We start from the raw sequence: 26,355 nt of genomic DNA on the forward strand, positions 1-26,355 counted from the left end.
GGGATTTTGATTTGAACTTCCCTGCGGAGGTCTATCACTCGCCAAGCTACCATCCGGCATCACATATGCCGAGCTTAAATGGTAGGAACAAAAAAGGGGATTCTTTCTGTTCGCCGATCATTATTCCAGACTCCCAGAGTCTTGATCTTGCTGACTGGGAAAGTGGACTGGAGTCCCTCATATATCCCCAATATTCGCTTGCTAGTGCGGAAGTGCCGCCCAAGCCAAAGCTAGTAGTGCCTGCTCCAAGGTCATGTGGCAATAGATGGACCTTTTGGAGTTCGTCATCATCAAAGAAATCCAAGTCTTAAAGAGACTGGTGATGCTTTGGAGTCAGTAGACTCATGTATATAGTTTCTCAACGCCTAAAGTCTGCCAGTGCGGCATGACGTTTTGTTTAAGGCGATGCTTGTGTAAATGTGATGTATATTAAGTAAATAAAGCTTTTACTTCCATATATACATTGAGAAACTAAAAACAAGTGCTTGTGTGTGCATAGATAAATGGCTCCTACGACGAGGAGAACCATACCAAGCGAGGAGTCCCATACGCAGGGATTCCTGTTGGAGACACTCAACAACCTGGTTACAGCCATCCGTGAAATGAGGCCAGAACCAGTCGCACCACGAAACAAGCACCTGGGAGGAGTAACTTATGAGAAGTTCCTCAAGCTTGACCCGCCAGTTTTCATTGGCAGAGCCGATCCTGAGCTCGCGGAGAGTTGGATCGAAGAAACGGAACGTGCCTTCTCAGTACTGGGAGTACCAGAAGAGAAGAAGACCAACTTTGGCACGTATCGATTAAAAGATAATGCACGGAAGTGGTGGGATACCACTAAACTTATCCAGTTCTCACAAGTCGAAGTCATTCCTTGGACTGACTTTCGGAGGACTTTTATGGATAACTACTTCCCATTGCATTCCAGAAACAAGAAAAAGATGGAGTTTCTGGAGTTGGAACAGGGCGGTATGAGTCTAATGGACTATACCACCAAATTTCAGAATCTAGAGCGCTACTGCTCTCGATTGTTCGAAACAGACCAAGAAAGGGCCGACAAATATGTGAATGGTCTGCGCGAAGGGCTGCGATCTCGAGTGATAACAAGCATGCCTTCGACTTTTCAGGCTGCGGTAGCAGCAGCTTCAAAAATCCAAGAGGACTGGGCACGATCTAAAGTGATCGTAGCAAAGAAGCCCATAGTGAATGGTGGGAATCGTAAAAGGACGTTCCCAAGTGGTCAGGGTTCACGACAACCCTTTCAAAAGAAGAAGTTCCAAGGAGGGAACAACACTCAGCAAGTCGTCAGGCCAAGACAGAACACAACTCTGAATGGTCAGCCGTCCAACTTCAGCTGCCCAAGGTGTCGTATGAACCACCCCGGAAAGCCATGTCCTCGTGACATTGGTGGGTGCTTGTATTGTGGCAAGATGGGCCACTTTATAAGGGATTGCGCCAAGAAGGCTGCAGATGAACAGAGGAGTAGTGCCGGATCTGCCGGACCCTCTCGACCAGCACCACAACGTTCTCAGTTTCAACGACCTCCACCTAGAGTAGAACAAAGGCCTGCTGCAGGTCGTGTATATGCTGTAACGACTAAACAAGTCGAAAATGGTGACCTGATTGAAGGCACCGTACCTGTTAATGGACATGCAGCTTACGTCTTGTTTGATTGTGGTGCTACTCATACGTTTATCTCTGACGATTTCACCGAACAACTCCACGTTTCAGTGCAACCGATTGATAAAATGATCGAAGTGTATAACCCGTTGGGTTCACGCACCAAATGTATCCGGTGTGTGAAAAATTTGGATATTGAGATAGCAGGGCAACACTTGCCTACTGACGCCATCCTGATCGATATGATACAGTACGATGTCATTCTGGGAATGAATTGGTTGGCTCAAAATAATGCCAAGATTCTGTGCCACGAGGGCAGAGTAATTCTATCTCGACCCGGATTGCCTAAGATGGAATACCGGTTATCCAAACCTGTTCCACAGAAAAGGCTCATATAAGCACTTAAGGTACAAAAATACCTTAGGAAGGGTTGTGTGGCCTTCCTGTTGAGTCTCTCGGTGGAAAAATCCAACGACCAACCCCTTGAGAGTTTGGAAGTGGTACGGGAGTTTCCCAATGTATTTCCTGAGGAATTGCCAGGACTTCCGCCACTTCGTGAGGTTGAATTTGGAATTCAATCCTTACCTGGAACAACGTCGATATCCAAAGCCCCGTATCGAATGGCGCCAGCTGAACTCAGTGAGTTGAAGTGTCAATTGGAAGAACTGATGGAACAAGGGTTCATCCGACCGAGTGTGTCACCGTGGGGAGCCCCAGTGCTGTTTGTAAAGAAGAAGGATGGATCCCTTCGGTTATGCATCGATTATCGGATGCTTAACCAGGCAACTGTTAAAAATAAGTACCCGTTGCCTCAGATTGAGGACTTATTCGATCAGCTCAGAACAGCGAGGGTGTTCTCCAAGATCGACCTCAGGTCAGGATACCATCAACTCAGAGTAAAGGAAGAGGATATACCTAAGACTGCCTTCAGAACGAGATATGGCCATTATGAGTTCGTAGTAATGCCCTTCGGACTCACTAATGCGCCTGCTGCCTTTATGGATCTAATGAACCGGATATTCAGACCATATTTGGATAGCTTTGTCATCGTCTTTATTGATGACATTCTCGTATATTCTGAGAACAAGGAACAACACATGGAGCACTTGAAAATCGTCTTGAAAACCCTTCAAGATAACCAACTCTATGCTAAGTTTTCAAAATGTGAATTTTGGCTAGATAAAGTGATGTTCCTTGGTCATGTGATCTCAAAAGATGGAATCGCAGTAGATCCTGTGAAGGTGGAAGCTGTGATGGACTGGAAGCAGCCAGAAAATATCACTGAGGTCCGCAGCTTCCTTGGACTTGCCGGATATTATCGGAAGTTCATACAGGACTTCTCCCGAATCGCAGTACCGATGACGAAATTACTAAAAAAGGGAGTCAAGTTTGAATGGACTGACCAGTGTAAGGAGTGCTTTGAGGTTCTCAAACAGAGGCTTATCACTGCCCCTGTCCTTACCTTACCTTCTGGTCAGGGAGGCTTCGTGGCTTATACCGATGCCTCGGGAACAGGTCTGGGTTGTGTGTTGATGCAGCATGGCAAAGTAATCGCCTATGCGTCACGACAGTTGAGAGTCCATGAGAAAAATTATCCAACCCACGATCTTGAGCTTGCCGCGGTAGTCTTCGCACTTAAAATTTGGCGACACTACCTTTATGGAGAGAAATTTGAGGTCATGTCGGACCATAAAAGCCTAAAATACCTCTTTTCTCAAAAAGAACTCAATATGCGGCAACGGCGATGGCTGGAATTTCTCAAAGACTATGAATTCACGCTTTCCTATCACCCTGGAAAGGCGAATGTTGTAGCAGATGCCCTTAGTCGCAAGACTGTTGGCACTCTGGCCAGCCTAACCGGACAATGGAAGTTGATGGAGGATTTCGTCAAGTGGAAGCCATTTTTGGCTGATTCAGGTAGAATCCAAATGTCATGTTTGACGATCCACATTGAGTTCCTCGATCGCATCGTAGCCGAACAGTTCAAGGATCCCCAGTACTTGGAATTGAAAGCTCGTGCTGAAAAAGATGATACTTTCTTCCATTTGAAAGAAGATGGAGGAATATGGATGGAAGAAAGGATTTGGGTTCCAAATAACCCTGAGCTAAGACAGGAAGTACTCCAGGAGGCTCATAACAGCAGGTACACCATTCACCCTGGAGGTACGAAGATGTTCCGAGATTTGCAGAGGAAGTACTGGTGGAAGGGTATGAAGCGTGATGTGGCTACGTTTGTCTCGAAGTGTTTGATCTGCCAGCAAGTTAAGATCAAACATCAGCGACCTGGTGAAAAGATGCAACGGATCGAGATTCCAGAATGGAAATGGGAAGGCATTACGATGGATTTCATCGTTTGATTGCCTCGATCCAAGAGACAACATGACTCAATATGGGTGATCGTGGACAGACTCACCAAGTCTGCTCACTTCCTGCCAATCAACACTCGATACTCAACTGAACGATTGGCGGAGATCTACATTCGGGAAATCGTTAGACTCCATGGAGTGCCGATTTCGATCATATCTGATCGTGACCCGAAGTTCACCTCTCACTTTTGGGAGCAGCTTCAGAAAGCCCTAGGGACGAAACTCAAGTTCAGTACAGCATTCCATCCCCAAACAGATGGGCAATCAGAACGAACCATACAGACTCTTGAAGATATGCTAAGAGTCTGTATGCTGGAATGGAAAGGTGATTGGGATTCCCACCTAGCGTTGGCTGAATTTGCTTATAATAATAGCCACCACGCTAGCATTGGGATGGCGCCGTATGAAGCCTTGTATGGACGACCCTGTAGATCACCGATCCATTGGGGTGAAGTGGGTGAGCGAACCTTGGACTCGCCCATTGTGTTGCAGCATTATACTGAGCAGGTCCACATGATCAGAAAGAAGCTACTGACTGCTCAGAGTCGACAGAAGAGCTACGCCGATCAGCGGCGTAGGGAACTCGCTTTTGCGGTTGGAGATAAGGTTTTTATCAAGGTCTCTCCAACCAAGAGTGTGTTTCGTTTTGGAAAGAAGGGGAAGCTCAGCCCCAGATTCGTTGGTCCCTTCGAAGTTTTGAGCCAGATCGGAGAGACTGCCTACCGAGTAGCATTGCCACCATAATACGCGCAAATACATAATGTATTTCACGTATCAATGCTTAGAAAGTACGTTCATGATCCTTCTCATGTCATTCAACATGAAGACATTGACATCCGAGAAGATATGACGGTAGAAGAAAGGCCAGTGGAGATCATGGATCGACGGGAGCAAGTGCTAAGAATAAAGGTCATTCCACTTGTTAAAGTGAGGTGGCAGCATCATGGAATCGATGATTGCACTTGGGAGCCCGAATCGGATATGCGGGATAAATATCCTGAACTCTTCACCTTGTACTCTTAGCTGAATTTCGCGGACGAAATTCCTTTAAGGGGGTAATGATGTAAGACCCGCAATTTTTCAGAAAAAATCTGAATAAAATTCATGAGGCATTTACCGGTAAAAATAGCATTTCTTCTCAGAATGCGAAACAAATCAATTCCTGCGAGCCAGTTATACTTAGGATATTCGTCGAATTGCGAATATATGCTCAAACACTCTAGAAGCCATAACTTCCTAACTAAACGAAATCAATAGATTCGTACGAGCCAACTTTCTTAGTTACGTCAATACGAAAAAAATGGCGTACTCAGAATTTTTCGGAAAAAATCGCCGGAAACCCGAAATTCTTGCGGGACCCACGGAAATATTGGTGGGACCCACAGAAATATTCCTCAGAAAATATCTTGTGGGACCCACAAAATATCCTATGGAAATATCTTGTGGGCCCCACCTCAAAAGGAACCTCCAGGAATTTAAAAGAAGCCAAGGGGTAAAAGGGGCATGGAAAAACCCAAGAGGAGGTGGGCTTGGGCTATAAATAGCCCTCCCCACTCTCTCTCTTCTCATAATTTCGACCCCCCCTCTCTCTCTTGCCTTCTCTCTCTCTCCTAAACCTCCCCTACCTAGCCTAGCCCACCTGAGCCCACCTGACCTGGTCTGAGCCTGCCTGACCTGGTCCTAACCCACCTGACCTGGGTCTGAACCCACTTGACCTGGTCCAAACCCAGTTGACTTGACTTGAACCTAGTTGGGTTTAAAGTCAAAGTCAAAGTCCTTTTTAGTCCTGATTCCGGTTTGGGTTTCTGAACCCAGACTTAGCCTACTTGAGCTGAGTTCGAACCTACTGAACCCAGTTGACTTGGATCGAACCCTGTTTGGTTCAAACCACTTGGGTTGAGTAGCTTGACCTGCTCTACCTCTTTCTCAACTAAATCAGCTTCATCTGACTTAGTCTGACCTCTCGAAGGAAGGCTCGAAGCCAAAGAAGCAACCCGGAGCCATTTCTTCCACGATTTGAAGTAAGTTCGCTTTGTTGATCCATCTCTCTCAAGTATTTGATTGTTTGTATATAGAATATACTTTCTGAAGTAGTATCTTGCTTTAGTTCTTGGTTGAGCCCTCTAGGATGTTTCGGTGTTCACGCGCTCGCCTCGTAACTATCGTCGGATATATATGTTCGAATGCGCAGTATATGCGTTTTTCAAAAATAGTATCTCACCCTAGTTCTTGGTTGAGCCCTCTAGGACACTTCGATGTTCACTCGCTCGCCTCGTAACTATCGTTGGATACAGATCTAGGTCTATATCTGCTGATTCTGCCAACGCGTCTTATATCGCACAGGCTATGTAATTTACCTTTGCCGTCGCGTCGTATGATGCCAAGGCTCCCTGTTTTCTGCACTTCCGATTACTGCACTTCCGATTATGCATTTACTTACACCGTCGCGTCGAACGATGCCAAGGCTCCTGCTTTCTGCAATGTATTTACTTACGCCGTCGCGTCGAACGATGCCAAGGCTTCTGCTTTGTTATATATGTAGAATATTTCGTTCAGTTACACACCCTGAACAATAGTATATGCATTTCTTTACGCCGCCGCTGTATAAAGCACAGGCTTCTGCTTATACTACATATATAGCGCATAAATGAGCGTTCAAATGGAGATCAACTCCAAATCGCCCATGCGATTCCTTGACCGCTCCTCGTTCAAGATTCTGCTTGACGAATGAAGCCCCTATTGGAAAGGCTTCGCTTTTTGGCAAAATGCTCTTTACGTAAAGACTAAGTTAATTACGTATGGCCTGGCTATGGCCAAGGGTTTCTGCAACCTTGATGGATGCAAAGTACGCACAACGGTGCGCATCCATTTCCCCGAATTAAGCGTGGCGATTTCCTACCAAAGAGGGGAGATGCCGCTGAAATGGATAAAAGAAACGCACGCTTTCTCCGTAAAAGAGAGGAAGTGCTGCTGAAATTTCTAAAGAAGCTAAGAATAGCTCAGAAAGAACGTAGCAGGATACTCTGACATATAGCAGAGTGCTGCCCAGTTCATGGTTTGCCCTCTACCACGTAGAAGGGTTCGTCGCACCACTGCCGGTAGAGCAGGGGAGGTGCTGACGAAATGGTCGGCAGAAGAGCTGCCGGAACCAATGGAACGGCATAATGATGTTCGTTGTTGGAACGATGCCAGATCGGCTCGTATCCTTGTGCCTGCAAGGGCACCTTGCTCGTAAGGGCCGCTGAGCCGGAGTAGAGGTTACGCCTTGGCTAGGTTTGGACTCGTTGCGTAAAAATACGCCGAGTAGTCGATCTATTTAGATCGAGTCATATGCATGCTCATTGAGAACGGTTACACAACCAGACTCGTAAGGGCCGAAGAGCCAGAGTGTGTTGTTTCCACCCAAAGAGGTGTGATGCTCGTGGTGGCCGAAGTGCCAAAGAGCGGTGTTCTGCATGCATATGAATAAGACTTAAGGTCGCACATACCCCGCGGTTGAAGATCGTGTTAGGGGTACCCCCTCAGTAATGACTGTGTTGGGGAAGACTGAATGGGGTCGGGTACATACTCCCGTAGTGCTGAAAGCACGGGCTGCCTAAATGGCATGCAGATTCTGTCCAAGTAATTGTAAGACTGGCAGACCCCTTCAGGAATTATGCTCACTGTGGAATGACAGTGATGGTACAGCCTTGAGTGACATGTATTTTACTTTGGACCTGATAGAGTCCACGATGACCTCAGTCACTCATGGGTTTTGGGGTCGTGGTTATCCTTAAGATCTAAGGATTGAACCCAACTACTGCAAGTAGAGGATGCATCCGAATATGGGCCTAGTAGGATTCTCCCAGTTGAAACACACTGCCCTACTATGGATAGGGTCAACAGGCCTCTGGGGTATCTAAAATACATAGAATAATCAACCCCCAGAACGTCGCGTTGATGCCCGGACAATAGCTCTACCTGCGTACCAAAGGCGGGAGCGGTTAATTATCAAACAATGCATTAGTTCTAGGTACAGCGATGCTTTGAATGTATGAGTGGATGACATGTTGAGTCAGTCCTGCATAACCTTTGTGAAGGTGTCATGTTCGGTATACTATTGGACCGACTGGGCAAAGACCCGTGTTGTATCCGCACGACTAAGCGAAGCTCGAGGAGTTGTCCTTAGATGCGTGGGATACGAATGTGCCAAGTATGAAGACTTGAGCTAGACATCACTTTGAGACCCGGAAGAGGTCATGGCTAAGTCGTGGAGACTTAAGCGGCTATTCAAATCACAGCCCTGAAAAGGCTTGCTCTAAGTCATGAGGACTCGAGCGGATTTTCAACTCATAGCCCTGAGGAGGCTCTTGCGATATACGCTAAGTCTTGGAGGCTTGAGCGTCGTTATTGCGCATTGCGACCCTGAGTGGTCAATATCGTACTTGAGTTGAATGGATGTATGACTGCATGCTTACCAGACCATCAGTGGTTCTGACCCCGTTTTATGGGGATTTCAGGTGTTGAACCTGCGTGGCGATATGCGGAGCAAGGCGGCATCGAGTTCCAGGGTTTCTCTAGACAGAGTTGTACTGCTTCCTTTTTATTGAACCTACACTGCTTTTCTAAGCAGTGGTGTTGTAATAAACAAGTGGTTTTCGATAAATGGAACACTTTGGTGGTCAATGAGTTGCTTGGCCACATACCTGCAACGTGCTCGGAGTTTTCTAAAACTGACGACTCATTATCGTCTGATTCTGCTGCTAAAAGCTTTTCTAAGTTCCGCTGCAAAGAAAAAAAAAAGAAATTCATGAAAATTTTAACTTAGCTTTGTTTTGGAAATCCGGGGCGTTACAGTAACCATGCATAAGAGGTTTGTTTACTTACTTTTTCACTTGATCAAAAGTCTCTGCAATGATCATCGTTAACCTAGTATGATAGTCCATCTTGAAATCTAATGGAGTATGACAATCGACGTACGATACTCTGTTGACCGAAACAGTGATAATAACAATGTTAAAACATGAAGCAACAAGAGTAAATAAAAAAACAAAATAAACATAAAATAGAACCGATATACCATGAAATAAGGGTTGACGATGCGTCTAGTATTCATTATTGTGTTGCTTTGAATATACTTGACGAAATTGGATATAGCCTGTTTACAACAAATATGAACTTGTTAACATACATATCTGTGATCGTTGCCAAATTTTTCCTTTTTCTTTTTCTTTTTCTTTCTTTCTTTTTACTTTCTCGCTCTTTTCCCTTTTTGAAGGAGAAAAAGAAAGAAAAAAGAGAGAAGAGAAAGAAAGAAAGAAAATAAACTTTTTTGCAAGGTCTCACTTGACCTTTATTTGAAAAAAATATTTGAAAAAAAAGTTAATTCACCTCCGCTTTTAAAAATTTATGGAAAAAATAGAGAGACGGGATTCGCTCTTCGGTACGAGGTTCAACCATTCCTGGCGCCTTTACCAGGGGTAATTGAACCAAGGATCGAATTAATGCCTTTTGCTTTGCCTAAATTTGTCTAAGTAATTATTCTAAAAATCCTAGATGCACCTTGAATCATACTTGTTCAATGAAAATGCAAAAGATGTATGCTTTTGAAGAATGTCTCAGAAATCTTGGATTTTCCCAAGTGACCTTGGAAATAATTTTAAAAATATCCTTGAAGAAGAGATTCAGAAATCAAACTTGGTTTGAAAAACTGAATTTTGAATCCAAACTTGGAATTTGAAGTGAAATGGAAATTGAAAATGAGAGTTGAATTTGGAATTGATACTGAAATTTGAGATTTGAACTTTGAAATGGAATTGGAAATTGGAAATTATAATTTAGAAACAAAATTTGAAATTAGAATGGAATTTCAAAGTTTAATTGAACTTTGAAATGAAATTGGAAATTGGAAATTGGAAATTGGAAATTGGAAATTGGAAATTGGAAATTGGAAATTGGAAATTGGAAATTGGAAATTGGAAATTGGAAATTGGAAATTGGAAATTGGAAATTGGAAATTGGAAATTGGAAATTGGAAATTAGAAATTGGAAATTGGAATATTGAATTGATTTTGAAATTGAATTTTGAACTTGGAACTGCATTTGAAAATTGAAATTTGAATTTAGACTTTGAATTTAGAATCAGAATTGAATTTGGGAATTGAAGTTGAATTTTGAAATAAGATAGAATTGAGAATAAATGATGAATCTAATTTTATAAATGGAAGTTGAAAATGAATTTAGAAATGAAAAATATATTTTTGAAAGTTTATCTCAAAAATCACTTAGAATGTTGAAGATAACTTGAAATAATTTGAAAAAGAATGCAATTCTATCCTAAATGATGAATGTTTGGAATTTATTTGAAGATTGAAATTTAAAAGCATATTTTATTCTTTAGAGAAATTGAAACAAGATTAAATCATAATACATACATGACTATGGTCACAAGCATATTATAATATAATCTATATTTGAATTCTAATAAAGAATAAAATATTTTTTTGGTGCCTTTATAGGATTTAAAATGAAATTAATTTTTAATATATCTATGACTATGGCCACAAATATATCTTAAGTTAATTTACATATTAAATTCTGATAAAGGAAGAAAAGAATATTTCAGAAACATATGATGAAAATCAAGTGTTATTCCATAAAAGATAAAAATCTTAAGTATTGTTCACATTTTGACTATGGCTATAAATGTGAATCATTTACTTAGAATTATTTACCTCTTATTAGAAAGGTGCATGTGCCATTCGTGTTTCACCATTCGTGAATTTTTGAAATAAAGATAAAAATAAAATGAGATGTCACAGACAATTTATGAGAATTACATGCTCATACATTCTATTCTAAACTGAAAAGATAAAATTCTCATCAATTTCTAATTATTACAAACTTTAAATTGAAATTGAATTAATAAAATTCCTAATCTAGGAAGAAAATCAGCATTTTCCACACATTTCCTGCAAAAACTGAGTTAGCATAAAGCAAAATGCAAAATATAGAAGAAGGATGGAAAATGCTACATTAAAACTAAAGACATACCTGAAAATGTCTTTTCTAATGAAGAAATGAATATACCAAATGCAATGCTTAAGCTAAATGGAAAATGCATATGGCATGGCCTATGCTTAATGAAGAAATTCATATGATATGATAAAATGGAATAGAAAATGTATATGGGATGGAAATATATATACATGCATGCAACACAAGGAGTGCAAATGGTAATATTGATGTGTCTGGACTGAGACTGCAGCAGCAGGTTGAATTAACATAACATGTGGCAATCCAGTGTGCAGGAGATGGTGTCGATGTACAAGTGGCTATTATGCAGGGAATGACAGTAATATTGGTGCTTATAATGACATATAAAAGGTGCTCTAAATACATATATAACAGCAAGGAGTGCAGAAGTTTGATAGGGGACATGCAGGTGATGTGCAGTGAGGCTGTGGTATGGGCTATATTGATATCCATATGGGATAACAAGTAGCAAGGATTGTGACGATGTGTAGGTGTTTGTTGTTGAGGCTATGCACATGGATGATATTGTGAAGGTTGCTGCGGCAAGAACAAGAAATGGAGGTGCATAACAGCGGGTATACAATAGTGAATGTGTGCTAGAGCTGGGGTGTGAAGATACAACAAGTGGTTGTTGGTGCTGTGAAGGAGGTATGAAGATGCGAAGCCTGTGAAGGTGCTGGGTAACGGATGTGAAAGGGTGCTGTAACTGTGGCAGCAGTGAACAGTGAACAACGTGTGCTGTGAAGAAGGTAGGTGCCGTGATGCTGCACGTGTGTGATGGGGTAGTGAGAAATGATGAAGATGCTAATGTAGCAAGGGAAAATGAGGGTGATATCAAAGGGGCTAAAGGTGGAGTGAGTGCAGTGGCTGGTATATAGTGAAAGTGTGTTGTGTAACAGGTGTAAAGGGGCAGCTAACAGGTGAAGTAGTGTAGTGGGTGAGTGTATATACAGTGGTGTGCACAAGTGGTAGGAAGGAGTGAGTGGTGATTGCAGGGAAGAAGGGGTTGCGTAAGGGAGAGGTGACAAGAAGAAGATAGCAAGTGGCTGTTGTGAACTATTATGCATGGGTGCTGCAGGTTGTAGTGAAGCAGATAGGTGTAGCTGGTAATGGAAGCCACAGAGGTGTAAGTGGGTGATGGGCAACAGTGCACTGTGCACATAGGTGCTGCTGTGAAGCTATTGATAGTGCTGTGAATGAGGGTGAAGTAGCAACAAGGTGTAGTTACTATAGATGTTGTGCATTTGTGAAGGGAGCACAAATGCCACAGGTGGGGCTATTGGTGGTGGTGTGCAGTAGTGATGAAGTAGAAGGCTGTGTTGCTGTGCTTGGCACCTCTGCGGGTGTCCAAAGTGGAGCCATAGCAATGCCTAAGTACTATTGTAGCTGCATGAGAGGCTACAACAGTGCTAGGCACTGCTGTAGATGCATGAGATGCTACAGCCACATACATTGATGCTGGAAGTGAGGCCCCAGCAGGTGGAGCATAGTGAGGTGGTGCGGCTGTAAAAAGAGTAAGTGATAAGCAGGGGAGAGATACAACACAGGAAGATGAGGATGTGGCTGGCAAGGGATTTCTCCTGATTACAACAGCATGTCAAATGCATGTTCCAGCAAATGCCATTTTCCAACTCCGGATGCCTCCACAAGTATCCCTGCATGCTTTTGTCGATCTAGTTGGAAGCCACATAGTGTCATCTCCTTATATACATACTCAAAATATTCCCATTGTTGTGCAGCAGCAGAAACCTCTAACATAGAACTGTGTGAATATGCATCAGGAGTAACAGTAGCACAATCACCAAAAGATGCAGAACAACCAGCATTAGTCATCTTAAAAGATTCAAATAGGCCTTTAGCTTCTGCAAACATATCATTTCGTCCATAGACTTTAAGCATGATATTTATGATTCCAATATTTGGAGTGCTAAAACCCTTGATGTGTTCAAACATAGATATACAATAAGTGTCCACCTTCCATGCATGATTTAATCATGCCAGTAAATTCCACCTCTAATGGCCTGTGGGGAGAATTTTTTTATTTTAGCTTCTCAATCTGAATCATAGCATCTCTCCACCTTCCATTATTGCAAAGGCAGCAAGCCAGTTCATAATATATACTAGTTGTTCCAACCACCCCCCTCTATTCCATATCTAAAACTGCTTCTACAAAATCATTTATCTTACCTTCCTCCCAGAAGGCAGAGACAAGAACTTTATACGTGTGGGAATTTGGGGTAGAATGTAACACAAATTTATAATGAAATACAGCGAATTGAAGTGCAGCTAAGCTTGTCAAGTGCTAATGACACTAAATGCCCGACTACAAGCTACGATATCTAAAAATGCAAAAGCACAAACATGCGAATATGAATGAAATGCTAACAGTAAAATGCATATTATATGCAAATGTCACACATAAATGGTAATTGAAAATGAAAATGTAGAAACACATAGAGAGACTAATGAAAAGCACCACAAATAAGAAAAATCATAAAGAAATGCTAAAGCTATCGCTGAAATCCAAGATTTCAGACAATGTAAAAAGGATGCAAATGATAAGAGCAAGGAATGCAATACAATGCAACTTATGTAGAGCAGAGACTACGCAGGCACTAAGAAAAACTAATGCTATGTAGGCAAATGGATAACGCACATCTAAGATGCTAATGCTCAATGTTGCGATGCTAATGCCGAAAGGTAACTAATGAATTGATGAAGATGCAAATGGACATAACAATGAACAATGTATTGATATCGTGATGTTAATCGACAAAGGGTTATGCAAATGATGTTAAAATTCGGGTTGCTACACTAATTAGAAGAATATGAGGCATATCAAACAATGAGTCTACTGGAAAAAAATCATAGATGCATAAGGGAATGCAATTCGTTACTGTAGATGTTAAGGGATGCGCAACACCAGAAGCAGGTAATACAAGACATGCCACAAAGACTGAATTTGAATCAGACTCTACTTTGAAGGCAGCGTAGATGAAAATGCAGAAAATGAAGACATATAAACCGTGAACATTCGATACTCAGAAATAGAGGCATGACTAAAGAAAAGTAAAGAGGCTAAATCAAAGTGAATGATATAATGCAGGGACAATACGAACATACAATAAATATGAACAATTATAGAACTATGATGCAATGCCTGAATGCAAAAGGCTAAATCATATAGATGCACGATTGTAACCGAAGATGCCAAAGTGGAAATAACATAGCGTATGATACTAAACCAATGCCAACAAAACGGATATGAGTAGAATGAGGCAATTGAAATGAGCAGCAAATGAAAACTCACGAAATAAGAGAGAGGATTGCTAAACGAGATGTTGTATTTGGCTTAAATTTACAGAGAAACACACAGAATTGTAATGTTAGAAACGAAGTATAAACAAAACCAATAGAAGAACAATTGCTAACATCAGACAACGGAGAATGAAATGCATTACAGGAAAATAAAAAAGAAATGATAACGAATTACTGGATCTAGCATGAAAGGGTATAAACAAATGCCCAGAACAGGAAAAATCAGGGAACCGATTGTAAAGTAAAGGAAAGAAATATGTTGGAACATATACGTTCCATTGGATATTGCACGTATGTGGATTGGTTTTGCTATATGCAAATCAATACCATAAAAGGTTCTTTAATGGAGCGATGAACAAGGAAAAACCAGGGAAAACAGAAAAAGCAGAGAGGAGAGGGGGCGCTTACCGTGGCCAATGCTTCAGGTTCAACTGGCTCATTCAATCAGTTGGGAAAGGCGCAGAGGAAGAAAGAAAGAGAGGGAAGAAGAAGAAGAAGAGAGGAGAAAGAGAAGATGCGTGAAAGGGAAGAAGAGGAGTCAAGAGGAGCAAATGGAGGGGTGAAGAGGCGATCAGGAAGAAGGATCAAAATGGTATGGTGAAAACGGATGCTCAAGTATCGACCCCCACGACTCTTCTTATAACAGAAGGCCATTGGGGGGTGATGATGCATGAAATGCACATCATGTAAACAAGTTTTTCATGCGTTTTGTATCAAGTTTAAGGTTTTAAACCCATGTTTAGATGTGTTTTGATAGTAAGGGGCTATGGTTCGAATTTCAGAAAAATCGGAGTTAAAATGAGAGAGTTATGGCTATTTCAGTGTTTGGGCACGGATTTCGAGGTGGATCGGATCCATATCCGACCCAATTAGGTCAATTGGACCTTGGATCAACTCTTAGAAAGCCCAAAACCCAACCCACACACCTATCCATACCCATTTCAAAAAGTTTTTCTAAAAACCCCCCAGAAAGTGGCGCCTAGCAATATTTTATTTTTTAACACTCTTTCTGAAAAATGTCAAAACTATAAATAGTTTTTTTTCAAGAACCCTAGGAGTCTTTGGCTGTGTTTGGACGCCCCCTACAGTGACTCTACAGCAGCAGCTCCTTCCTCTCCATCTTCCCCAAGTGTTGGCCATTGAAGATCGACCTATGCTTGATTTTTAAGCATATTTTCAAGCTTTCTTTGGTTTCTTTTCCTTTCTTTCTTATTCCTTGCTGTCTTTTCACCATTTTTCTGTACTTTTGCAGGTGTAGCAGAGGTGGAGACCATTAACCTTGGGCGGGAGTGCGCAACACACCACCAAGGTGAGCCGGCCCTACCTCCATCCGGCTTTCTACACCCTCCGATCGCGAATCGGCTCACATGCCATCATCGGTGGATCTCCAACGTGTAGCAGCTGCAATAGGTGCCGTTTTTGGTGAAGTACAACATCCTTGAACTGTAGAAGACGTCTACATCCAGCCACGGTCCGCTCTTCTTCACCCCCCGGTCGTCGGATCTTCCAAAAGGTAGGTCTTCTTCTTCCTTCTCTTCTAGATAAAACCGATTTGTGTGTGTGGTTTTTGTTTTGTTATTTTCTGTATGTTTCTTGTTTTTCTTTTTATTTCAACCATAGAATAGCATGCGTGCACAGACCAGCACGTTAGATTAGGTTTTCTTTCATTGGTTGTGTATTCGATTTATGTTTTTCCATCGTTTTTATCTAAAACGTGCAAATCGGCAAGAGGCTTTTCTAGTCGATTTGGGTTTTTGTTTCCAGCGTGTTATAGGTGTTTTCTTTTTAGAAAATCTCAGACACAAATTTCATTTTGATTCATTTTAGTCGTTAGGTTTGTTTGTGTGTTGTTTTTGCTTGAAAATAAGAAAAATCGGCTAGACTTTTTCTAACCGATTCTTGATTTTCACAAAAAAATTAATTTTTTGTTTTGATATTTTTGTTTCGTCCAGTATGTGTATTGTGTTGTTTTGCTGAAAATCTCATTAGAAAATTTCATTTTAGTTCATTTTATTCGTGGGTTGTGCTTGTGTCTTGTTTTGATGTTATTTTTAAAAAAGAAAAAAAAATCGGCTAGGATTATTCTAGCCAATCTTTGTATTTTTGTTAAATGCATGTATTGATGTTGGTGAACCGTGTAGTTGCTGTGTGTTTTAGGTGTTAACAGCAGTATATAGTTGTGTTAGTCATTTCATTGTTTTAGGATTGATTTAATTAGTTGTTTTAATCAATTTTTCGTTTTTGTGTTTTGAGTCTATTGTTGAAAATTATAAAAATCAAGTTTTCTTTTTTTTTTATGTTTTTAATTCCAGCATAGTGCTGTTCTTGTTAGCCTTGGTGTAATTAGGAGTCCTTTGTATTATTCTCTAATTTAGTTTTATCAAATTAGTGGTTATTTAGTTTTATTGCTTTTTGTTAATTTATAATTTTATTTTTTATTTTCGTGTGGTTCTTCTTCTTCCCCAAGGTGGGGCGGCAGCCATTAGAGCTCCCCTGGAGCTCTTGGTCGATTTTTTTTAGCAAGTCTTAATGGTCATTAGTTGAGTTAGGAAGGTGTCTAGGTTCAATGTATTAGGTCTTTCTTTTCTAGCCGTTTTTAGAGGTTAACTAAGTAGGTTTTGATAATTAGGTTAGCATTAACTCCTAGGAAATCGATTTTCCATTTAAGTCCCTTTTATTCCCTAGGTAGAATTAAGTCTATTAGTTTAGAAAGTAGCATCCATTAAAGTTGGCGATTTTTGAGAAGGGAGGTAATTAAAGTAATTGAAAATTGGAAAGCTTTTGGAAAAAGGAGATTCTTCAAAAATCGTGTGAGGCATTTAAGGAAGATTCGAATTTTGAATGGATATTAAAGAAGGAGTTACTCCTTAACTTTGGAAAGTGTTTTTGCAATTAAACCAAAATTCCAATCTAGGTTACACGATTTCCATAGAGCATTAAAAGCATTTTAATTCCATCTTGAAAAGCAAAAATCGTGGATTTCTAGATTGGCCTTTTCAGATTTCCAAAAAGGCATTAAAGGCAATTAAGGAGTGTAACCCCCTCTTTAAATGGGGCGATTTTTGAGAATCCAAAGCATTTCAAAGTTTGAACATTGGTAATTATTACATTCCTTTTTTCCAACCTCCTCCATTAAAATCGTGAACTTTGGTTACTACTTTAGTCTAGACCTAACCTAGTCAAACCGAGCCTAGGTCGAGTCAACCCCTCGTCTACACCCCCTTTGAGTCTAGTCAAAACCTAGCCTAGCCCAAGTCAAAGCCCAAACCGCACTTAGGTCAAATCTAAGACCAAAGCCCAACCTTAGTCAAGCTTAGTGAGTCAACCGAGCTTACCTTAGCCCATTCGAGCCTAGTTGACTAAGTCAAAGTCAAAACAAAACCTAGACCTAGCCCTAGTCCGAGTCGAGTCAAACCTAACTCGAGCCTATCCAAGTTCACCCCCCTTAGCTAAACCTAAACCGAGTCCATTGGAGTCAATCGAACCTAGTTGATTAAGGTAACTCAAAACCGAATCCAATTAGTGAGTCAACCTTAGCTCGAACCTATCTTTTTCACCCTAGTCAAATCGAACCTACCTAATCCCATCCGAGTGCACCCAAACCCAAACTAAACCTACCCAAGTGAAACCTAACCTTAGCCTTCGTTCTTTAGTTAAGTAAGTCATTTCTTATTATTTCTTTTGATTTCTATATTAATTAGTTTATTTATCTAATTTCGTTTTAGTGTAGAAGTGTGTGTACGTATAGCGTATTTATTTAGTATGTATGAAATGTGTTTCATTGTGGTTTGAATGATAGTTAGATATTAGTTAACTTAGTAGTTAGATTGTATTTTATTATTGAGCATAGTTGCATTTCCATTGTTAGTTAACTTCGTTCTAGTCATAAATTGCTTGTAGTGTTTTGTTCGTCGTGCATTTAGTGTTTTCCTAATATTCATCTGCATATACACTGTTATACAGTGTCATTTAGATTGCATTAGGTGTAGATTACATTTGATAGGGGGTAAATAGGTTCATAAAGTGAATAGTGCACTCAAATAAAAACCAGATTTTTGCCCTGTCGCAACAGAATTATTTTCTGAGCAAAAATTCTGTGTTTTCCAAATTGTTTTCTTCTATTCACTTTATTAACGTGTTATTTAACTGCAGACCAAATTTCAGTTCATTCGGAGTTGATTTGGTCTGATTTTTAAGCGTTTTGTGAAAACCGCTTTTTCTGGATTTTAAATTACAGGACTGACGATATCCTGATTTTTCCCAGATTTGAAACGCTTATATCTGGAGTTCCAGGTACTGTTTTTCAATTCTGTAAAAACTGTCAAATTGTTTAATCTGTCAGTTGCAGAACAGAACAAATTTCGGGAAAATCGGACCTCGTTTGCCCTGTCAAACAGTGGTTTTCCGATAACCTGTCAGATTGCTAGTTTACACTAGTTAGGGGCAGTTTCGTAATTTTCTTAGTTTCGGCATTTTAGGTTTGTTTTCAGTAGTTTCTGTATTTTAGAAGTTGCATAATCATCATACAGCATTAGTAGAAGTAATTTGGTTAATTTTAGAATTAATTTAGTATTTTATTTAATTTTTGTTTGATAAGTAGCATTTGTTTATTATTTTCGTAGAATTAGATATAGTTTTAGTTGTTGTTTGCATAATTAAAATAGAAAACTAACTTTGTACTTTTCTGCATTTTTAGGTTGAAAAGCATATTTAGTTTCCAGGGTTATTATACAAGTGAGAAAATTCTCTAAGTGGCGAAAAGACAGAAATACCCTTGGTGTGGAGCAGAAGACTGAATGCTTGTTTAGTGTTCTTTTAGTGCTTAATTGTAGTTGTATTCACTTTATAATTGTAGATTGTCATTTAATATTAATAAATTAAATTTTCTAGAATTGTAGTTATTAATTCCTGTTCCCTGAGGATCGACCCGTACTTACCACTTTGTGGAAAGTCGGTTTTTATATTTTTGGTTGACGATTTTTCAAAGTTTTATTGAAAATAATTGTTTTAAAAAAGAGCATTCCAAAATATCAACCAAATTTTGGCGCCGTTGCCGGGGAACGGCGAATTAATTACTTTATTTCTTAGAGTTTAATTTATTATTATTTTGTTTTAGTTAGTTAATTAGTTGTTTTCTTTTTAGTTAGTAGGATTAGTAAGTGAATATAGGATTAACATAGTTAGTAAATATAGGATTCACATATTGTTCTTTTTAGGATTCACTTAATTATCATTCTGCAAGGAGCGATTAGACAGGTGGGTTTTAGAAAAACATAGTTTGTGATTTCCTGTATTTATTTGTTTTAGCATTTTAGAATAGTTTACTTTGTTATTTAATTATTTAGCATAGAATTCTGACATAGCTATATAGCATATTTATTTGTTTTTAGTTACTATTTTTTTGTTTAATTACATTTTAGTATCTGTGCTAGTTTAATTTTTTAGTTGGTCGTTTGCTTACATCTGGTCTTAGTACCAGTGTATGCAGGGTCGACGAGGTCTAGGAACCCCATTACACCCATTTGTTGACAACCCAGAGAGAATTTTACATTCTCATCGAAGTTCGGCAACAATGGCTGACATGGATCCTCCACCTCCACCCCCAATTCTTTCACGCCCTCTGCGGGAATACTTCATTCCCACAGACTATGTTCAGGCATCCTGCATTCGGAGACCCGATGTAGGAGCGCCACATTATGAGATTAAGGCCAGCATTATTCAAATGCTTCCATCCTTTTATGGCCTTAGTCATGAGGATCCCTACCGACACTTAGATGAATTCCTCGAAATCTGTTCTACTGTTAAGATACAGAATTTCGATGATGATACGTTGAGGTTGACTCTATTCCCTTTTTCATTGAAGGACAAAGCCAAGTATTGGCTAAAGTCCTTAGATTCTGTAGAAATAGAGTCCTGGGATCAGTTGCAACAGGAGTTTCTTCGGAAATACTTTCCCATTGGTCGCACGAACCAATATCGTAGAGCCATCACTAGCTTTTCAGAGCTAGATGGTGAGCGCTTTCATGAGACCTGGGAGAGAATGAAGGATCTCCTCATGAAATGCCCCCATCATCAGGTGCCGAAATGGCAACTGGTGCAGAGTTTCTATGATGGATTGTCTGACAAGAATCATCAGATGATCGACTCTTCATGCGGTGGGACATTCATGCTGAAGAGCGAGGACGAAGCATGGAGGCTATTTGATACATTGGCCGAGAATTCACTCCACCATGCTTCGAGCTCTCATTCTGATAGAGCCACACCCAGCATTCAGAAGAAAGCTGGTGTTCTTGAGATTGGTCCATCTACTGCACTACAGTGCAAAGTAGACATGATTGCTCAGAAGCTGGACCAGCTTCTCTCAGGACCATCCACTACACAGCAGGTGTGTACTCTTTGTGCCAGTCCGGCACACGAGATCACTGAGTGCCCTTCAGCAACTCAGTACCCTGAATTTGTTCAAGAACAAGTTCAGGCAGCTCAGGGTTACGTCAGACCGCCAAATAACCCATTTTCATCGACATATAATCCGGGTTGGCGTAACCATCCCAATTTTTCATGGAAGAATCCACAGTCTTCTATACAGATGCCTTCTTCCTCTCAGCCAGTTCGGCAGCCATCTTTTACTCAGCCATTTCAAAGACCGAACTATGCTCAGTCTTCTTCTTCTTCAGTTCCTTCCCCGATTCAGCAGGAGTCTGCCCCGCAGACATCTTTTGAGGAGAGACTTCTCCAGGCATTCCAAGAGGTGAAAACCTCTAATCAGAACGCCTTCGAGAAGTGTAGCCAGATTTTGAGCTCGCATACGCAGTCCATTGCGAAGTTAGAGTCGCAAATGGGACAGTTAGCTGAGGCTATTAGTAGGAGACCCGAGGGTACATTGCCGAGTCAGGCTGTCATGAACCCGAAGGGTAAGGACCAGATGACTGGAGGCCTATTTCATAATGAGACACAGCAGCAGGCTAAATCAGTTATGGCCTTGAGGAGTGGACGTGAGTATCACGTTGAGAGTAGAGAGAAGATAGAGGAGCCAGAGACCATTGTTTCACCTACGTCGGCTCAATCATCATCCCCATCCCTATCATCACCTTCATCATCTTTATCCTCAGAGAAGAAGAAGGATAGGAGTGAGCCTTCTCGCAAAGAGGAGGAGCCAGCAGAGTATATTCCCCCACCACCCTATCCCAAAGCATTAGAGTCTCCTGGTTATAGAGGGAAGCAAGGTACGAAGATCCAGGACATGCTTGATATCTTCAAGCATGTACAGATCAACCTACCTTTGCTCGATGCTATTCAGCAGGTGTCGGCTTATGCCAAATTTCTGAAGGAGCTATGTACGCAAAAGAGGAAATCCAGAGAGCGAATTCCTAACAGGGTCCATCTGACTGAGCAGGTGAGTTCAGTACTTCAGCATCAGACACCACCAAAGCTCAAGGACCCTGGAGCCCCTATCATTGCTTGTACTATAGGGAACATCCGGATAGAACGCGCATTGCTCGATCTTGGAGCAAGCGTGAACATTCTGCCCGAATATTTCTTTGATTCTTTCGGGCTAGGTGAGATGAGATCGACTCCGATTACACTTCAACTGGCAGATCGTTCCGTCAAGGTACCGAGAGGTGTCTTGGAGGACGTGCTAGTTAAAGTGGATGACTTTTATTTTCCAGTCGATTTCATTATCCTTGATATGGAAGGAGTAGACAGCCAGCACCAGACTCCGATTATTTTAGGCAGACCATTCTTGGCGACTGCCAATGCGTGCATCAACTGTAGGACCGGAGCCATGGATCTCTCATTCGGCAATAGGAAGGTAAAGCTGAATATTTTCAATGCCGCGATGAGACCAGCAGGAGACATGGACTGCTTTTATGTAGACATTGCACAGGAGTTAGTGGAGGAGCAGCCCGAGTTGTACATTACTGAGGATTCTTTAGATTTGTACCATATAGAGAAGAATAGCGGTGTAGATAGTGTAGATGTGTCTAGAGTGTCGTCGGAGAGACCACCTTGGGGAGCAGTCAGGGAACCTCTTCCACCACTTGCGGAGACCCCCGCCAAATCGTCGATCGAGTCGCCTCCGAAACTTGAGTTGAAACCCTTACCGGATTCACTCAAGTATGCATACCTCAGAGATGATGAGACTCTGCCTGTGATCATCTCGTCCTTGCTCACTGAGGAACAGGAACAGAGATTGCTGACTATTCTTCGAGAGCACAAGGCAGCGATTGGATGGGGAGTAGCGGATCTAAAGGGGATTGATCCTTCATTCTGCATGCATAGGATCCATTGTAATGAGGAAATCAAGCCATTTAGGGATATGCAGAGAAGGCTAAATCCCAACATGAAGGAAGTGGTGAAGAAAGAGGTGGTGAAGTGGTTGGATGCCGGAATCATTTACCCTATTTCTGATAGTCAGTGGGTCAGTCCGATTCAAGTTGTGCCGAAGAAGTCAGGACTCACTGTGGTTGAGAATGAGAAGGGTGAGAGAATTCCGATGAGGACCACTACAGGATGGCGAGTCTGCATCGATTATAGGAAGTTGAATGTGGCAACTAGGAAAAATCATTTCCCATTGCCATTCATTGATCAGATCTTAGAGCGACTCGCAGGACAGAGCTACTACTGCTTTCTAGACGGATATTCAGGATACAATCAGGTAGTTGTCCATCCTGACGACCAAGAGAAGACCACGTTTACATGTCCTTATGGCACCTTCGCATTTAGACGTATGCCTTTTGGGCTCTGTAATGCCCCGGCTACTTTTCAGAGGTGCATGCTTGCTATCTTCTCGGACATGATTGATGATGTGATGGAAGTTTTTATGGACGACTTTTCAGTGTATGGCTCTTCTTTTGAAGATTGCCTCCATAAACTTGCTCGAGTACTGAGTAGGTGTGTGGAGACCAATCTCGTCCTGAGTTGGGAAAAAAGTCATTTTATGGTTCAGGAGGGGATTGTACTTGGACACATTGTGTCCAAGCGTGGTATTGAGGTTGACAGAGCGAAGGTGGAATCCATTTCTCGTTTGACTCCACCCACCTCTGTGAGGCAGATTCGATCATTTTTAGGGCATGCGGGATTTTACAGGCGGTTCATAAAAGATTTCAGCAAAATCTCTCGACCGCTTTGCACGTTATTGGAGAAAGACCAGCCCTTTGTTTTCGGTGAGGATTGTATGAAGGCCTTTGAGATTCTCAAAGAGGCCTTGATTACTGCACCTATTTTGAGACCTCCAGATTGGACTCTCCCATTTGAGATTATGTGTGATGCTTCTGATTATGCTATGGGGGCCATTCTAGGACAACGCATTGATAGGAAGCCCTATGTGATCTACTATGCGAGTAGAACTCTGTCTGATGCACAGATGAATTATACTACGACAGAGAAGGAACTACTTGCGGTAGTTTTCGCATTGGATAAATTTAGGTCCTATTTACTTGGTTCGAAGGTGGTTGTCTATTCTGATCATTCTGCATTGAAATATTTGTTGAATAAGAAAGACACCAAACCGAGATTAATTCGTTGGGTCCTATTACTACAGGAGTTTGATCTCGAGATTCGAGATAAGAAGGGAAGCGAGAATGTAGTAGCAGACCATCTTTCCAGACTGATCGTGGAGACCACGCAGGATCAGAGACCGATCAGTGATTCTTTCCCCGACGAGCAGATCATGTCAGTCAATACATCGCATTTACCCTGGTTTGCAGATATTGTGAACTATCTGGTTTCGAGACAAATACCTGAGCATTGGAACAAGAATGAGCGTGAGAGATTCCTATCTCAGGTGAGGCACTATTATTGGGATGAACCGTAGTTGTTCAAATACTGTGCAGATCAGATCATTAGGAGATGCGTTCCGGAGGAGGAATACCAGTCCATTTTGAATTTTTCCCATTCGTTAGCCTGTGGAGGGCATTTTAGTAGTAGGAAGACGGCTGCAAAGGTTTTGCAGTCAGGATTTTATTGGCCCACACTCCACAGGGATGCTCATGAGTTCTGTAGGCGATGCCTGCGATGTCAGCAGATTGGAAACATGTCCAAGAGGGACATGATGCCCTTGCTGCCGATTTTGATAGTCGAAATTTTTGATGTTTGGGGCATTGATTTCATGGGACCATTTCCGCCCTCATTCGGAAATTTATATATTCTGGTGGCGGTTGATTATGTGTCCAAGTGGGTCGAGGCTGTGGCAACCAAGACCAATGATCACAGAGTAGTGCTTAAGTTCATTAAGCACAACATTTTCAGTCGTTTTGGAGTGCCACGTGCGATGATTAGCGATGGTGGCAAGCATTTTAGGAATGTTCAGATAGCTACTCTGCTGAGAAGATATTCTATCAATCATAGATTCACCACTCCATATCATCCGCAGACTAGTGGACAGGTTGAAGTGTCCAATAGGGAGATTAAGCGAATTTTAGAAAAGACAGTTCGTCCGGACCGCAAGGATTGGTCCCAGCGCTTAGATGATGCACTTTGGGCATATAGAACTGCATTCAAGACTCCCATTGGCATGTCTCCGTATCGCCTTGTATTCGGGAAAGCATGCCATCTTCCTGTCGAGCTAGAGCATAGAGCGTACTGGGCTATAAAGAAATTGAATTTTGACCTCACCCAGGCTGGCAAAGAGAGAGCACTGCAGCTCTCAGAATTAGAGGAACTCAGGAATGATGCATATGAGAATGCCAAATTATACAAAGCTCGCACTAAAGCATTTCATGATAAGTATATTGTCAGAAAAGTGTTTGAGCCAGATCAGAAAGTGTGGCTATACAATTCTCGTTTACATTTATTCCCAGGGAAGTTAAGATCGAGATGGACAGGTCCATACATTGTAAAAGAAGTATTTCCCCATGGAGCAGTGACATTATTCGATCCTATGACCCAAGGTACATTCAAAGTAAATGGGCAAAGACTGAAGCCATTCATTTCAGATGCCTTACAGGATGGTGAGTGTGAGATAGTGCATCTCACGAAGGCATGAAGATTCGACCAGAGGGATGTATTATATGTACATTATTTATTTTTCATTTCAGAGTTTTTATTTATTTAGTATTTCATTTCACATGTGCTAATTTGTGTTTTGATGTATGCAGGATGAACTTAACAATTAGTGTATCAATTACCAGGTACAGAGAAGAGTTTTCAAAGAATTCAAGAATCAGAGGAAAATCAACTTCAAAAGCTCAGAGCAAATCAGGTTGTATCTATCCTTTCTCCCATATTTTTGTTAGTGTCTTTTAGCGTGCATGTGCATTACATTTTTTTTCATTTTGTATGCCACTAGAGACAGTGTCATTCAAGCATGGGGGGGTGGTTTAGATGCATGCACACAAAAATACACAAATTTTTTTTTTTGTATGACTGGTAATCAAAGTAGGCATTTAAGAACAAAGTGTAGCATATATGATTGTTTTTGGCATAATCTAACAGTTTAAAAATTTTTAAGCCCCATAAATTTTTTTTTTCTCTCTGAACTGAATCAAATGTAGTAGTTGTTTATGAGATAATTCAAAGAAAAGATAGTATTTGATTGTTAGAAAATTTTGAATCACTTTTGTATAAGTATGCACAGTATGTTTTGAGGAAGAAATAAGCAATGGAAAGATGTGTTTGAAAAATGAGTTTAAAAGAATAGAGCTACGTTTAGTTGTTGATGTCTTCGTGAATCCTAGTAGTGGAACTCAGACACGAGATGAAGTGTTTGAGTGTCTTAACGAAAAGGATAACGAAGGAGATCATCTTCTTGTCTAAGTCTATATTTGTGGCCTTTGTAGTTCGAGTAAGTAGAATCTGAAGGGTGTTTTACACCTGGTGCCCCAAAGCCAACTGACTTGGGAGCCACCGGTTCGAAAGCTTGTTACATGGACTGCATAGAAAGCCTAAGAGATAGAGACAGTGCACATGACAAGAGGAAGACTATACGTAAACTATTAGAATAGAAGGTCTAGTGACTCGAGCAATTAAGTCCGAGGGATACTCTGTATCTAGTGCCCTAAGGTCGGCCGACTTGGGAGTCACTGACCCAAAGCTCGCTACA

General features: G+C 41.2%; 1 non-coding gene across 1 annotated transcript; it reads right to left on the reverse strand.

The window, feature by feature from the left end:
- Positions 1–20,290: 20,290 nt before the first annotated feature.
- LOC149822436 (small nucleolar RNA R71) lies at positions 20,291–20,393 on the reverse strand. Its single transcript, XR_016426319.1, has one exon. It is a non-coding gene; the product is annotated as a small nucleolar RNA R71 (small nucleolar RNA).
- Positions 20,394–26,355: the final 5,962 nt, after the last annotated feature.

This window comes from Nuphar pumila, chromosome 11 (genome assembly GCF_984573655.1).
Source record: "Nuphar pumila chromosome 11, dmNupPumi1.hap1.1, whole genome shotgun sequence".
Lineage (NCBI taxonomy): Eukaryota > Viridiplantae > Streptophyta > Magnoliopsida > Nymphaeales > Nymphaeaceae > Nuphar > Nuphar pumila.